Here is a 16,066-nt window from a genome sequence, read left to right as displayed (position 1 = left end):
ATTGGTCAATTACGTAGAAATATCTAGGAGATAAGAAGTGTTTTTTTAGAAGAAAGAACTATCTTTTAGAAGTTTCTTTTATATTATTATAAGAGAGTTTCCCAGTTTCTGTCATTTAAATAAGTCCTTGGTGGGATCTAGAATGCTGACCTTCTTCTAGACATGCTCAGTATACTTAAAGTTCAGTTCAGTTCAGTTCAGTCGCTCAGTCGTGTCCGACTCTCCGCGACCCCATGAATCACAGCACGCCAGGCCTCCCTGTCCATCACCAACTCCCGGAGTACACTTAAACCCATGTCCACAGAGTCGGTGATGCCATCCAGCCATCTCATTCTCTGTCGTCCCCTTCTCCTCCTGCCCCCAACCTTTCCCAGCATCAGAGTCTTTTCCAGTGAGTCAACTCGTCTCATGAGGTGGCCAAAGTATTGGAGTTTCAGCTTTAGCATCAGTCCCTCCAATGAACATCCAGGATTGATCTCCTTTAGAATGGACTGGTTGGATCTCCTTGCAGTATAAGGGACTCTCAAGAGTCTTCTCCAACACCACAGTTCAAAAGCATCAATTCTTCGGCGATCAGCTTTCTTCACAGTCCAACTCTCACATCCATACATGACCACAGGAAAAACCATTGCCTTGACTAGACGGACCTTGGTCGGCAAAGTAATGTCTCTGCTTTTTAATATACTATCAAGGTTGGTCATAACTTTCCTTCCAAGGAGCAAGCGTCTTTTAATTTCATGGCTGCAATCAGCATCTGCAGTGATTTTGGAGCCCAAGAAAACAAAGTCTGACACTGTTTCCACTGTTTTTCCATCTATTTCCCATGAAGTGATGGGACCAGATGCCATGATCTTTGTTTTCTGAATGTTGAGCTTCAAGCCAACCTTTTCACTCTCCTCTTTCACTTTCATCAAGAGGCTTTTGAGTTCCTCTTCACTTTCTGCCATAAGGGTAGTGTCATCTGCATATCTGAGGTTATTGATATTTCTCCCAGCAATCTTGATTCCAGCTTGTGCTTCTTCCAGCCCAGCGTTCCTCATGATGTGCTCTGCATATAAGTTAAATAAGCAAGGTGACAATATACAACCTTGACGTACACCTTTTCCTATTTGGAACCAGTCTGTTGTTCCATGACTGGTTCTAACTGTTGCTTCCTGACCTGCATACAGGTTTCTCAAGAGGCAGGTCAGGTGGTCTGGGATTCCCATCTCTTTCAGAATGTTCCACAGTTTATTGTGATCCACGCAGTCAAAGGCTTTGGCATAGTCAATGAAGCAGAAATAGATGTTTTTCTGAAACTCTCTTGCTTTCTCCATGATCCAGCGGATGTTGGCAATTTGATCTCTGGTGCCTCTGCCTTTTCTAAAACCTGCTTGAACATCTGGGAGTCCTCGGTTTACATACTGCTGAAGCCTGGCTTGGAGAATTTTGAGCATGACTTTACTAGCGTGTGAGATGAGTGCAATTGTGCGGTAGTTTGAGCATTCTTTGGCATTGCCTTTCTTTGGGATTGGAATGAAGACTGACCTCTTCCAGTCCTGTGGCCACTGCTGAGTTTTCCAAATCTGCTGGCATATTGAGTGCAGCACTTTCACAGCATCATCTTTCAAGACTTGAAATAGCTCCACTGGAATTCCATCACCTCCACTAGCTTTGTTCGTAGTGATGCTTTCTAAGGCCCACTTGACTTCACATTCCAAGATGTCTGGCTCTAGGTCAGTGATCACATTATCGTGACTATCTTGGTCGTGAAGATCTTTTTTGTACAGTTCTTCTGTGTATTCCTGCCACCTCTTCTTAATATCTTCTGCTTCTGTTAGGTCCATACCATTCCTGTCCTTTATCGAGCCCATCTTTGCATGAAAAGTTCCCTTGGAATCTCTAATTTTCTTGAAGAGGTCTCTTGTTTTTCCTATTCTGTTGTTTTCCTCTATTTCTTTGCATTGATCACTGAGGAAGGCTTTCTTATCTCTCCTTGCTATTCTTTGGAACTCTGCATTCAGATGCTTATATCTTTCCTTTTCTCCTTTGCTTTTCGCCTCTCTTCTTTTTACAGCTATTTGTAAGGCCTCCTCAGACAGCCATTTTGCTCTTTTGCATTTCTTTTCCATGGGGATGGTCTTGGTCCCTGTCTCCTGTACAATGTCACGAACCTCCGTCCAGAGTTCATCAGGCACTCTATCAATCAGATCTAGTCCCTTAAATCTATTTCTCACTTCCACTGCATAATCATAAGGGATTTGATTGAGGTCATATCTGAATGGTCTAGTGGTTTTCCCTACTTTCTTCAATTTAAGTCTGAACTTCGCAATAAGGAGTTCATGATCTGAGCCACAGTCAGCTCCTGGTCTTGTTTTCGCTAACTGTATACAGCTTCTCCATCTTTGGTTGCAAAGAATATAATCAATCTGATTTCGGTGTTGACCATCTGGTGATGTCCATGTGTAGAGTCTTCTCTTGTGTTGTTGGAAGAGGGTGTTTGCTATGACCAGTGCATTCTCTTGACAAAACTCTATTAGCCTTTGCCCTGCTTCATTCCGTGCTCCAAGGCCAAATTTGCCAGTTACTCCAGGTGTTTCTTGACTTCCTACTTTTGCATTCCAGTCCCCTAGAATGAAAAGGACATCTTTTTTGGGTGTTAGTTCTAAAAGGTCTTGTAGGTCTTCATAGAACCGATTAACTTCGGCTTCTTCAGCATTACTGGTTGGGGCATAGGCCTGGATTACTGTAATATTGAATGGTTTGCCTTGGAAACGAACAGAAATCATCCTGTCATTTTTAAGATTGCATCCAAGTACTGCATTTCGGACTCTTTAGTATACTTAAAACCCAGACTGAAAAAGCCTACATTGTCAAGTTGAGGCCCTGATTCCACATCTCTTGGGGTGTTATTTTGTTCCCTCTTATTCAAAAAAGTGAATTGCCTTCTGCATTAAACTGAATTGTATGCAGTACTTGTACCAGTCTGAAATGGACCACATTATGAAAGAAAAGACTGGATATGATGAATGTCCAAACTCTATTCTCAGTAAAAATTCCCTATTCACCTAGCAGCACTGGGTTTTAGCCTTGTAATTCCTATAGTGCTGTTTTCCCAGTGGTCGTATTTGACACACTTAGCTCTCGGGTTTTCTTGCTGGACTTACTGATTTGTGACGTGAATTAGAAAATTTGATAGAACAGGAGTTCCTCTGGGTGTATGCAATGGCCTGTAGGTACTTGATCAGTCCCTACTTAAAATGTTTGAGCCGATTTTCGGGTAAAGGGATTAACTAGAGATTGAGTAATGTATCCACAGAAGTTAAAATTTAGCTAGAAGGGCTCTCAGTACCACGTTTGTCAACTACTGGGATGAAATAAGAGCTATACTTCAACTTTGACATTTAAATGATTATTTCAAATGAGGGAAATCCTCCCTAAAATCTCCAAGCCAACTTTATTTGTCCTTCCTAAAATGTCTATTAACTGACTAGTTATTGAGACACAATTGAAGATATACAATGTTAGCTATGCACGTTGTTAAGTATTGTGTTCTGATGACATTCAGCACTATTCAGTAATTAGCTTAATGAAGAGGTGTAAAATTATATTAGTTATCCAGATGCTAATTTGCAGTAACATGTGCTGCCTGATTTGGGAGGGTTCTTGTCTGAACTACAACCAGTAAGATTTGTTACTTAATTAGGAGATCGTTATGTGTGTGTGTGTGAGAGAGAGAGAGTGATTCCCACCATTAGAACCATTACTCTTGTTTAATGTGCTCTAAATTTTGGGAACATTCTTGGTAATGTCATTCCTATGGTTTTAGGTACTATACAGGTGACAGGATGAAATCTACCTTTCTGTGCTATGCCTTAGTTAGTGCACAGCTGTAGGCAATGCAGAGAAGGGAAGATTCACAGCTGTAATATGCAGCTTATAAAAGGAGATAAAAATTCACTCTCCCACTGCAAATTGCATCAGCCATTCCTTTCAAGGTTTGGTAAACAAATGTGTTATCCCTTACCAAATGGATTCACAAACAACTGAAAATGAAACTGTGCACCCTTTTGGCTAAGATCAAGTGAGATCTCCATTTTCATTGTGGAAATTGAGGGTTGAGAAATTCACATATGCAATATAGAGAATTCCATATTTCATACGTGGAATTTACATGCATATATTCATATTTGAAACACTAAGTTCTCTGCCTCACATAGAAACATTTTGCACTTACGCCAATATGCGACCTACAGAGAATTCCCTATTTAGAGATGGAATTCTCTCTATATAAAGAGAATTACAGATGAAGAAGCTCTAATTAAGGGATATCAAAGTCAGCATCCCGCTAAGGGACATGACTCATCAGTGCCACGGGCATTGAAGTCAGCTCATTTACTGTGTTCTGTTTTCTTCCTGCCTCCAAGTGAGAACACATGCAAGCTAAACCTATCACCTTAGACCTTTGGGGCTGGTAGCAGCAGGAGGATCATCCTAAGCCATCCACTACAAAGCACTCATGCTTAAAATTTTGCGAAGACTTGAGTGATGTTGGAAACTGGCAAATTCTGCAGGTTCAGTTCAGTTCAGGCGCTCAGTCGTGTCTTATTATTCATGAGCCCATGGCCTTCAGTATGCCATACCTCCCTGTATATCATCAACTACAGGAGTGTGCTCAAACTGATCTCTATTGAGTCGATAATGCCATCAAGCCATCTCATCCTCTGTCATCCCATTCTCCTCTTGCCTTCAACCTTTCCCAACACCAGGGTCTTCTCCAGTGAGTCAGTTCTTCACATAAAGTGGCCAAATTACTGGAGTTTCAGCTTCAACAATGGTCCTTACAAAGAACACTTAGGACTGCTCTCTTTGAGGATGTACTGTTTGAAACTCCTTGAAGTCCAAAGGATTCTCAAGAGTCTTCTTCAACGCCACAGTTGGAGAGCATCAGTGCTTCAGTGCTCAGTATCTTTTTTTTTTTTTATAGTCCAAATCTCACATTCATGCATGTCTAGTGGAGAAACCATAGCCTTCATAAGATGGACCTTGTTGATAAAGTAATGTCTCTGCTCTTTACTCTGCTGTCTACATTGGTCATAAGTTTCCTTCTGAGGAGGATGTGTGTCTTAATTTCATGGCTGCAGTCACCATCTGCCGTGATTTTGGAGATCAAACAAATGAAGGCAGCTACTTTTTCGATTCTTTCCCCATTTATTTGTCATGAAGCGATGAGACCAGAGGCCATGATCTTAGTTTTCTGAGTGATGAACTTTAAGCCAGCATTTTCACTCTCCTCTTTCACTTTCATCAAGAGGCTCTTTAGTTCTTTTTCACTTTCAGCGATAAGGGTGGAATGATATTCATATCTGAGGTGATTGATATTTCTCTCGGCAATCTTGTCTCCAGCTTGTGCTTCATCCAGCCCAGTGTTTCTCATGATGTATTCTGCACATAAGTTAAATGAGCAGGGTGACAATATACAATCTGACGAACTCCTTTTCCTATTTGGAAACAGTCTGTTTTTTCCATGTTCAGATTTCACTGATGCTTCCTGACCTGCATGAAGATTTTTCAGGACGTAAGTCAACTGGTCTGGTATTCCCATCTTTTTCAGTATTTTCCTCAGTTTATTGTGATCCACACAGTCAAAATATTTGGAATAGTCCATGAAGCAGAAATAGATGTTTTTCTGGACCTGTCTTGCTTTTGCGATGATACAGAGAATGTTGGCAATCAGATCTCTAGTTCCTCTGCCTTCTGTAAAGCCAGCTTAAACATCTGGAAGTCCATGATTCACGTATTGCTGAAGTCTGGTTGGAGAATTTTCAGCATTATTTTACTCATGTGCGAGTTGAGTGTAACTGAGTGGTAGCTTGAGCTTCGTTGGCATTGCCTTTCTTGGGCAATTCTACTCAGGAGGCAGCATCACCTTATGCTACAGAGCCATCAGGCTCCCAAACCTTACATAAAAAACGATGTGCCTGGTCCTGTGGCTGAAAGAACACTGCTTCATTTGAGAAAGACAGAAAGCTCTTTGTAGGGGTTCTGCATACCCCATCATTTTGCTTTGTAATCTGGGCCATTCTGTTTCTTGGCTGCTTTGCATCTCCTTGAATGGCCCTGAGTGCTCTCTTCCTGCCACTCTGATATCCTCGGGCTTGATTGTCTGGCTTCAATCTGCCAGCCAGGCCAGTTCTGACAGTTTTCATGCAGTGTTGGAACAGTGATTGCACAGAGACACAGATACACCCAATACTAAATGGAAATTTTCACAGATGCAGAACCATACCTTTGCTTATTCAGGATAATGGACTTGGATAAGCACCTCTCATTTTCTCTGGTGGTTTTCTTCCATTTACTTGTTAATCAAGTTAGTGTCCTCTTCTATCTATATTGTTTATTCTGGAAGGTTACAAAGTGTTGGGATATGCTCATGAGGAGGACTGACATTCATAGTGTTGTGTGGGCTCTTTGGTTGTGTGTCCATTCATGGTGGACAACTGAATGAGTGGTACTAGTCTATTCCTCCATCACACTGACTGATTCACAGTGCCAGTCACATTGGCATGATTTCATTCCATGCACTTTCATTAAAGCAACCAAACCAGAAATAGCATGGAGCTTTGGACAGCACTGACTTTGAGCACCCCATTTCAACAAGCTCTCTCAAAATCATTGTTTGTCAATGCCATGCTCTTATGGCAGGCTCAGTACCCACTCAGGCCCAAGACCTTCTGAGAGAGGTGCACCTGTGCCTCCTAATTGTGTAATAGTCTGTTTGGAGAGGTTTTCACTTCCCCCTCCCCCTATGGTTGTCTCCCTGTAGCAGGGAAAGTCCAAATCGAGGCCTCCAAAATGCCAAAGAGAATGTGACAGGACTGTGTCTGAAGCAATATCATCAAGAAGGTACATATGGATCCAAAGCACCTCTGCTGAAACAAGTCACTGAACGTGAAGTCCAAAAGGTCAGGTGGCTTCCTTTTTTGTCAACACCACAGTTTACTTCTACACACACATGCACAGAACCCCCACACAGATCACACCCTGGAGAGCCTGCCTGCCCTGGGCCCACAACTCATGGCTCTATTGTTCAGAAAGTGGCATTCCTCTCCCAAATGTTCCAAGAGAGCATGATTCCAGGACAGGCCTCCCTAACTTGCTAAATGCCAAGGTTCTCTTTCTCTTGCCCTCATAAGGCTGTGATAGAGAGTCTCATAGTGCACATTTCACTCAGGATTACCACAAAAAAATCAGAGATTGTCCTCCAGTGAGAGTTTCAGAACCATCCCTCAAGTGCAGAGAGACATTTTGCCTCTCTGCCATCCACAGCCAAGGATGAGATCCCAGAGAAAGAGAGGAATTTATGTCAGAATTTTTGGCTCAAGAAGCGGGACATCTTTGTGATGACATTTATTCCGTTCTCCCTAAGACTGAAAAGCTGAAGGCTCTGAACTGCTCTCAGGAACATCACTGTCCTAGGATCGCTTGATGTAAACAGCCCACCACCATTCAGTTCAAGTTATTTCTGTCCCTCATTCACCCTACACTTTATGACCCCATCAACTGAAGCATGCCAGTCTTACCTGTTCATCTAAAGCTCCCAGAGCTTGCTCAAATACGTCTCCATCAAGTGGTGATGCAATATCTCTCTTGCTGTTATTTGGAAAATGAGGATGCCATCCAAACTTCTCAATTTCTGTCATCCAATTCTCCTTCTGTGGTCAGTCTTTCCCAGTATCAGAGTGTTTTACAGTGTCTTTCTTCACGTCAAGTGGCAAAATACTGAAGATTCAGCTTCAGCATTTCTCCGAATACTCATGACCAAGTTCTTTTAGGATTCACTCGTTCCTTCTACATGCAGTGCAAATCTCAATCGTCTTTTCCAATACGATCGATCACAATATCAGTTCTTCGGTAGTCAGGTTTAAGGTCCAAATCTCACATCAATATGTGACTACTGAAAAAACCATAGTTTTGACTAGATGGACATGATGTCTCTGCTTTTTAAAATGCTGTCTATATTTGTCTAGCTTTTATGGCCACAGTCACCATCTATAGTGATTTTGAAGTCCAAGAATGCAAAGCCTGTCATGGTTTCCACAGTTTACCCGTCTCTTTGCCATGAAGAGTTGGGACCAGATGCCATGAACTTCAGTCATTGAATGTTCAGGTTGAAACCAAAATTTTCACTCTCCAATTTCACTTTCATTAAGAGATTTGTTAGTTTCTCTTCACTTTCTGCCGTTATGGTGGTGTCATCCTATATTTGTGTTTGTTTCTATATCTCCTGAAAAATGGGATCCCCGCTTGTGCTTCATCCAGCTTGGCATTTCACATGACACAGTCTACATAAGTAAATATGGTGACAATATATAGCCTGGAGTTGCTACTTTGCCCAACTTGGAACCAGCCCATTTTTCCCCATCCATGATAACTGTTGTTTCATTATCTGCAAAGAAATTTCTCAGGAGGCATGTCAGGTGGTATGGTATTCCCATCTCTTGAAGAAATTTCCACACTTTTTGTGTTCCACAAGCCGAAGGTTTTGACATAGTCAATAAAGCAGTGGATGTGTTTCTTGAACTTGTTTGCTTTTTTCAGCATACAACGGGTTTGTGCAATTTAATCTCTGGTTGCTCTGCCTTTTCAAAATGCAGCTTGAACCTCTGGAAATTCTTCCTTTGCATACTGTTGAAAACTTCCTGGGGAATTCCGTGCATTACTTTTTGCTTTATGTGAGATGAATGCAATCGTGTGTTAGTTCAAAGAATCTGACATTGTCTTTCTTTGGGAATGCGATGAAAAGTGAGCATTTTCAGTCTTGTAGCCACTGCTGAGTTCTCCAAACTTGCCTTCATATTGAGTGCAGCACTTTCAAGCATCATATTTTAGGATTTGAAATATCTCAACTGGATAGCCATCACCTCCACCATGTTTGTTCTCACTAATGTTTCCTAAAGCCTTCTTGACTATGCATTCTAGGATATCTGGGTCTAGGTGACTGATGATATCATCGTGCTCTTCAGGGTTGACCATTTTCTTTGTGTTTTTGCCACCTCTTCTAATATTTCTGCTTCTCTTTATTCCCTAATATGTGTGTCTTTATTGTGCCCTTCATTGCATAAAATGTTCCCCTGGTATATTTAATTTTCTTGAGGAGAACTGTAGTCTTTCTTATTTTATTGTTTTCCTCTATTCCTGGGCATAGATCAATGAGGACGATTTTCTTATAAGCCATAGCTATGCTTCAAAACTCTGCATTCATATGGGTGTAAATTTCCTGTTCTTTTTTTCCCTTCCACTTCTCTCTTTCTCTTTGTTTCCTTTTCCCCAGCTGTTTTTAAGGCTTCTTCAGGTAACCATTTTGCCTTCTGCATTACTTTCTGTTGGGAATATTCTTCATTGCTTCATTTTGTACAATATCACAAACTTCTGTACAAAGTTCTCTTTCAGATCTAATTCCTGGAATCAATTTGACATTTGCGATTTCACTCAAAAGATATTTTATTTAGGTTATACCTGAATGATCAAGGGGTTTTCCCTACTTTCTTCAATGTAAGTACAAATTTTTTCAATATGTGTGGTTGATCTGAGCCGCACTCAACTCCCAGTATTGTTTTGGCTGACTGTATAGAGACTTGAGCAATACATGAACTGTGAACTTCCAGATGTTCAAGCTCCTTTGAGAAAAGGGAGAGGAACCAGAGATTACATTGCCAACATCCTCTCAATCAGCAAAAAAGCACGAGAGTTCCAGAAAACACAGCTATTTCTGCTTTATTGACTATGCCAAAACCTTTGTATGTTTGGATCACAATAAATTGTGGAAAACTTTGAAAGAGATGGGGATACCAGGTCACCTGACCTACCTCTTGAGAAACCTATATGCAGATCAGGAATCAATAGTTAAAACCGGACATGAAACAACAGACTAATTACAAATAGGGAAAGGAGTATTTCAAGGCTGTATATTGTCACCTGTTATTTAACTTCTATGGAGAGTACAACATGAGAAACGCTGGGCTGGAAGAAGCTGGAATCAAGAATGCCGGGAATAATTTCAATAACCTGAGGTATGCAGATGACACTACCCAAATGGCAGAGGGTGAAGAGGAATTGAAAAGTCTCTTGATGAAAGTGAAAGAGGAGGAGCTTAGAGCTCAACTTTCAGAAAACTAAGATCATTGCATCTGGTCCCATCACTTCATGTAAATAGATGGGGAAACAGTGGAAACAGTGTCAGGCTTTTTTTTTTTTTTTTGGGGGGGGGCTCCGAAGTCTCTGAAGATGGTGATTGTGGACATGTAAGTAAAAGTCGTTTACTTCTCAGAAGGAAAGTGATGACTAACCAAGATATTATATTAAAAAGGAAAGACATCACTTTGCCAACAAAGGTCCATCTAGTCAAGTCTATTGTTTTTCCAGTGGTCATGTATGGATGTGAGAGTTAGATGGTGAAGAATGTTGAGTGCCAAAAAAATGATGCTTTTGAACTCTGGTTTTGGAGAGACTCTTGAGAGTCCCTTGGACTGCAAGGAAATCCAACCAGTCCTAAAGGACTGATTCTAAAGGAGATCAGTGTTAGGGGATCTTTGAAAAGACTGATGCTAAAGCTGAAAATCTAATACTTTCGTCACCTCATGCGAAGAGTTGACTCAATAGACAAAACCCTGAGCTGGGAGGGATTGGGGGCAGGAGGAGAAGGGGACGATAGAGGATGAGAGGTTTGGATGGCCTCACCCACTCAATGGACATGAATTTGAGTAACTCTAGGAGTTGGTGATTGACAGGGAGGCCTGTTGTGCTGCGGTTCATGGGGTCACAAAGACTTGGGCATGACTCAGCAACTGAACTGAACTGATCTGAACTGAAAGAGACTCTCTAGCCTCAGCTCCATAGTATATTATCAGTTTGATTTTGGTATTGATCATCTGATGATGTGCATGTCTGGAGTCACATCTCGTGTTGTTGGAAGAGGGTGTATCCAATGACAGTAACTTGTCTTGGAAAACTGTGAGAGATTTTGCCCTGGTTTATTTTGTACCCGAAGACCAAACATGTCTGTTCCTTTAGGGAGTTCTCAACTTCCTACTTTTACATTCCAGTCCCATATGATGAAAATAGCATCTTTTTCTTTGTGTGTACGTCCTAGAATGTCCTACTGGTAATCCCAGACCCACTCAACCTCAGCTTCACCCTGGCCTGCAGCTCAATTTCCACTTTAGCATTACTGGTCATGACGCAGACTTGGATTACAGTGCAACTGAATGGTCAGCCTTGCAAACAAGCAGAGATGTTTCATTTTTATATTGCAATCAAGTACTGAAATTCACACTTTTTTTATTGATGAGGGCAGCTTCTTCTATTTCTTCTCTAGGGATTCTTATCCACTTTAGAAGATAAAATGGTTATCTGAATTAAATTTGTCCATTCCATTCAGTTTTAACTCACTGATTGCTGAATCTTTGATCGTCACACTTATCATCTCCTGTTTGACCACGTAAATTTTACCTTCATCATGGTCCTCACATTCTAGGTTCCTATGAAATATCATTCTTTACAGCATCAAACTTTACTTTTACACCACTCACGTCCACACCTCGCTGTTGTTTCTCCTTTGGCTCCATCTCTTCATTTTCTCTGGAGTTACTTCCTCACTGAGTTCCAGAAGTATAAAGGACACTTACCAACCTGGAGAGTTCATCTTTCAATGTCCTATCTTTTTGGCTTTTCATATCGTTCATGGGATTTTCAAAGCAAGGATATTTAAGTGGTTTTCCATTCCCTTCTCCAGTTGACCACATTTTGCCAGAATTCTCCACTATGTCCAATCTATCATGCGTGGCCCTACACAGCAGGGCTCATAGCTTCATTGAGGTAGACAAGACTGTGATCCATTTAAACAGTTTGCTTAGTTTTCTGTGATTGTGCTTTTCATTCTCTCTGCCCTGTGATGGATAAAGATAAGATTCTTATGTAAACTTCCTGATGGGAGAAACTGTGAGTGAGCCTCGGTCCGGCTCTGATATATGGGGCCATATTCAGTGAATCTTTAATCCAATATACTATTGATGGGTGTGGCTGTGTTCAGGCTTCGTTGTCTGAACTGAGCCCAAACTATCATATGGGAAACGAAAGTCATTGGGAACTCCTTCAAAAGCATTTGATCAAGCACTCTGTATTCAGGGCCTGAGACACCTCTGCATCCCACTTTCTGCCGGAGACTCCTGGACACTCACAAGAAAGTCTGGCTCAGTCTCTTTTGGGGACACTGCTCCTTATTCTTGACTCCTCATGCACACAAGGTTTTGAGTGTGCCCTCCAACAGTCTGTTTCACTCCTGTGGAAGTTGTATAATCAAATCCCACTGGCCTCCAGAGTCAAATTCCCTAGGGTTCTCTGTCACTTTGCCAGATCCCAGGGTTAAGAAAACTGTAGGAGTCCTAGAGCTCCCTTAAATGTATAAAACTTTCTTTGGAATCATTTCCTGCAACTTGTGGATTGTGTGCTAGGCGGCTTTATGTTAGGTTGTAAGGTGACCTTCGGTGAGAGAGCTTATGTTACAAACTGCATGACCCAGGTCTGTAGCAGCTGGAGCCTCTCTTCCCTGTCAGGCCATTGTTGACCCATGCCTCTGCAGGATACACTCAATCACTTCAATGAAGTTCTGACTCTGTCTCTGTGTGATCTCTGGGTATAGGTGCACAAAATATTTTACTGAGCACTTGAGGCATCGCTGGTATTTATTGATTCTAAATGCAAATTCACCACTGCTACTGTTTTCTTGGCGCTTTCCCTTTGCCCTTGGACATCTGTTGTTGTTTTTGCTCTTTTTGGTGGGACCCAACATTCTTGTGTCAATTGTCCTTCAGAAACAAGCTGTAATTTTGGAGTTTGCACAGGAAAAGTTGGGTTCACACCCTTCTACTTTCCCATCTTCACTCCCTTACAGGCACACACTGCCAAAGGGAGAGATGCCTCCATCCCACATCTGAAATTTTTTCACCATTCTGAGCTGTCAGATAGGCTTGAAGTGCCTGGACAGAGCCAAGGTCACCCTGTATTTTCTAGGATGTGTGTGGTTTCACCATGAAGGATCCTACCTTTTCATGTCATTTGTCTCACATGACGCTATTGTTGGTCACTCGTAAAGAGAGAGTGTGTTACCTGATTGGCTGATCCGAGGCAGCACTATCCCAGGGCCTTCCCCTAATTTGGAAAAATTCTCCAGTGCAACAGGTTTTCTTTCTATTCCTCCTCCTTTCAGTTTCTACTCTTTCCTGAAGCACCTTCACCTCTTCACACTCTTATTTCCAGTTATAACCATGTCCACTGTTTCCACAGGCCAGCTTACTTCCCACAGACTGAGGGGTCCACAGGCTATGTTTTAAAAGCCCCACACCACTGGAGTTATACTGGATGGATCTTTAATCGTTCCACATCCTCTTGCTGGTACAAACACACATCACCACAGCAGAAAGTGTGAGCTTCTTCATGTCTCTTGATGTAAACCCAGATTTGTGAATTCACAGTCCTGAGTTGTCACTGGTCATCCTTTTCTCATTCCATATCTCAGAGATGCATAGACCAGTCTCTCCCAGTCTGTGGATGCCTGGTGCCTCCTTCTGTTTGTTCCATATCTCGTGGTCTGTAACTTTCACCTCTCTGTCAGTTGTGATTGGATGCACATCCACAGAGAAAAACACACAAACATTGGAAACAAGCCTACGTGGCTACACACACAAATGTGCAAGGCACACGGAAACATAGGCAAATAGGGAACATGGGTGTTTCTGCAGCTGAAGAACCAGTGCCTTATGTAAAATATAGAGATTTCCATATTTCTTATAGGAAAATATCCATTCTGAACTCAAATATGAAGTGTAGAGAAGTCCAAATTCCATGACGGAGACTTCCCCCCAGGTTTTAATACAGTAAATACAAGTCATTTCCCACTTCATGGAATCAATTCTTTGTTTTGGTATATGTTTTCAGAAATACAACAAACTCTTTACTTCATGAAGAAACAGTGGTGACCATATTTTCACTTGTGCAATAGAGATAGTTCCAATTTCATACTGGTTTTCCATGACTTTAAAAGCAGTGATAAGATTTTCATATGTGAAATATCCAGAACTTTCCATTTGATGTTAGAAAACCACCACGAGGATTCATGTATAAGGTGTATACAAGTCCACATTTCACATTAAAAAAAAAAAAAACTGATTCCAGATTTTCTTCAGTTCAGTTCAGTCGCTCAGTCGTGTCTGACTCGCCGCGACCCCATGAATCACAGCACGGAGGCCTCCCTGTCCATCACCAACTCCTGTAGTACACTCAAACCCATGTCCACAGAGTCAGTGATGCCATCCAGCCATCTCATTCTCGGTCGTCCCCTTCTCCTCCCGCCCCCAACCTTTCCCAGCATCAGAGTCATTTCCAGTTAGTCAACCAGTCCCATGAGGTGGCCAAAGTATTGGAGTTTCAGCTTTAGCATCAGTCCCTCCAATGAACATCCAGGATTGATCTCCTTTAGAATGGAATGGCTGGATCTCCTTGCAGTCCAAGGGACTCTCAAGAGTCTTCTCCAACACCACAGTTCAAAAGCATCGATTCTTCGGCGATCAGCCTTCTTCACATTCCAACTCTCACATCCATACATGACCACGGGAAAAACCATAGCCTTGACTAGACAGACCTTGGTTGGCAAAGTAATGTCTCTGCTTTTTAATATTCTATCAAGGTTGGTCATAACTTTCCTTCCAAGGAGCAAGCGTCTTTTAATTTCATGGCTGCAATCAGCATCTGCAGTGATTTTGGAGCCCCCAAAAAATGAAGAAAAAAATGCAATATATCATGGAGTAAAACAAGCATCGCCATATTTGCACGCAAAAAATGTAGGTAATTCTCCATTTGAGTTCAATTCAGTCCAGTCTCTCAGTAGTGTTCAACTTTTGCTACCCCATGAACTGCATCTTGTCGTGCTTCCCTGTCCATCATCAACTCCCAGAGATTACTCTTGCTACCCCATGAACTGCAGCTTGTCATGTTTCCCTGTCAATCACCAACTCCCAGAGATTACTCAAACTTATGTCTGTTGTGTCGGTGATGTCATCTAACCATCTCATCCTCTGTCGTCCTCTTCTCTTATTGCCTTCAATATTTCCTAGCATCAGGGTTTTTTCCAATGAGTCAGTTCTTTGCATCAGGGGTCGGGAATATTCGAATATGTGTGTCAGCATCTGTGCTTCCAATGTATATTCAGGCCTGATTTCCTTTAGCTTCCTTGACGTCCAAGAGACTCTCAAGGTTCTTCACCAATGCCACATTTTAAAGGCATCAATTCTTCCATGCTCATCTGTCTTTACAGTCTAAATCTCACATCCGTAAATTACTGCAGGAGAAACCATCGCTTTGACCAGGTGGACCTTCGCTGGCAAAGCAATCTCTCTGCTTTTCAATATGCTGTCTAGGTACTTCATAGCTATTAATACAAGTACCAAGTGCCTTTTCATTTTTCGGCTGCAGTCACAATCTGCAATTATTTCGGAGCCCCCCGAAATAAAGTCTATCAGTATTTCCATTGTTTCTCCATCCATATTTTAAGCATGGATGGGACCATATGTCATGATATTAGTTTTCTGAATGTTGAGTTTTAACTCAAAATTTTCACTCTCCTCTTTCATTGTCATCAAGAGGTTCTTTATAGCTACATCATATTCTGCCATAAGAGTGATTTCATCAGTATTTGAGGCTGTTGATATTTCGCGAAGCAGTCTTTATTCATGCTTGTGCTTCTTAAAGCCTGGCATTTAGCATGTTGTGCACAACATATGAACTATGGACAGAGGTTTGTGACATGGTGCAGGAGACAGGAACCAAGACGATCCTCAAGAAAATGAAAAGCAAAAAAGAAAAACGGCTCTCTGAGAAGACCTTACAAAGATCTGTGAAAAAAAGTGAAGCTAAAAGCAAAGCAGAAAAAGAAAGATTTATCCCTTTGGATGGACAGTTGCAAAGAATAACAAGGAGAGTTAAGAAAGCCTTCCTGAGTGATCAACACAAAGAAATAGATGGGAACAATAGA

Source organism: Moschus berezovskii, chromosome Y (assembly GCF_049115385.1).
Source record: "Moschus berezovskii isolate FMDL1 chromosome Y, NW_MosBer_1.0, whole genome shotgun sequence".
Taxonomy (NCBI): domain Eukaryota; kingdom Metazoa; phylum Chordata; class Mammalia; order Artiodactyla; family Moschidae; genus Moschus; species Moschus berezovskii.
This window is presented reverse-complemented; position numbering follows the sequence as displayed.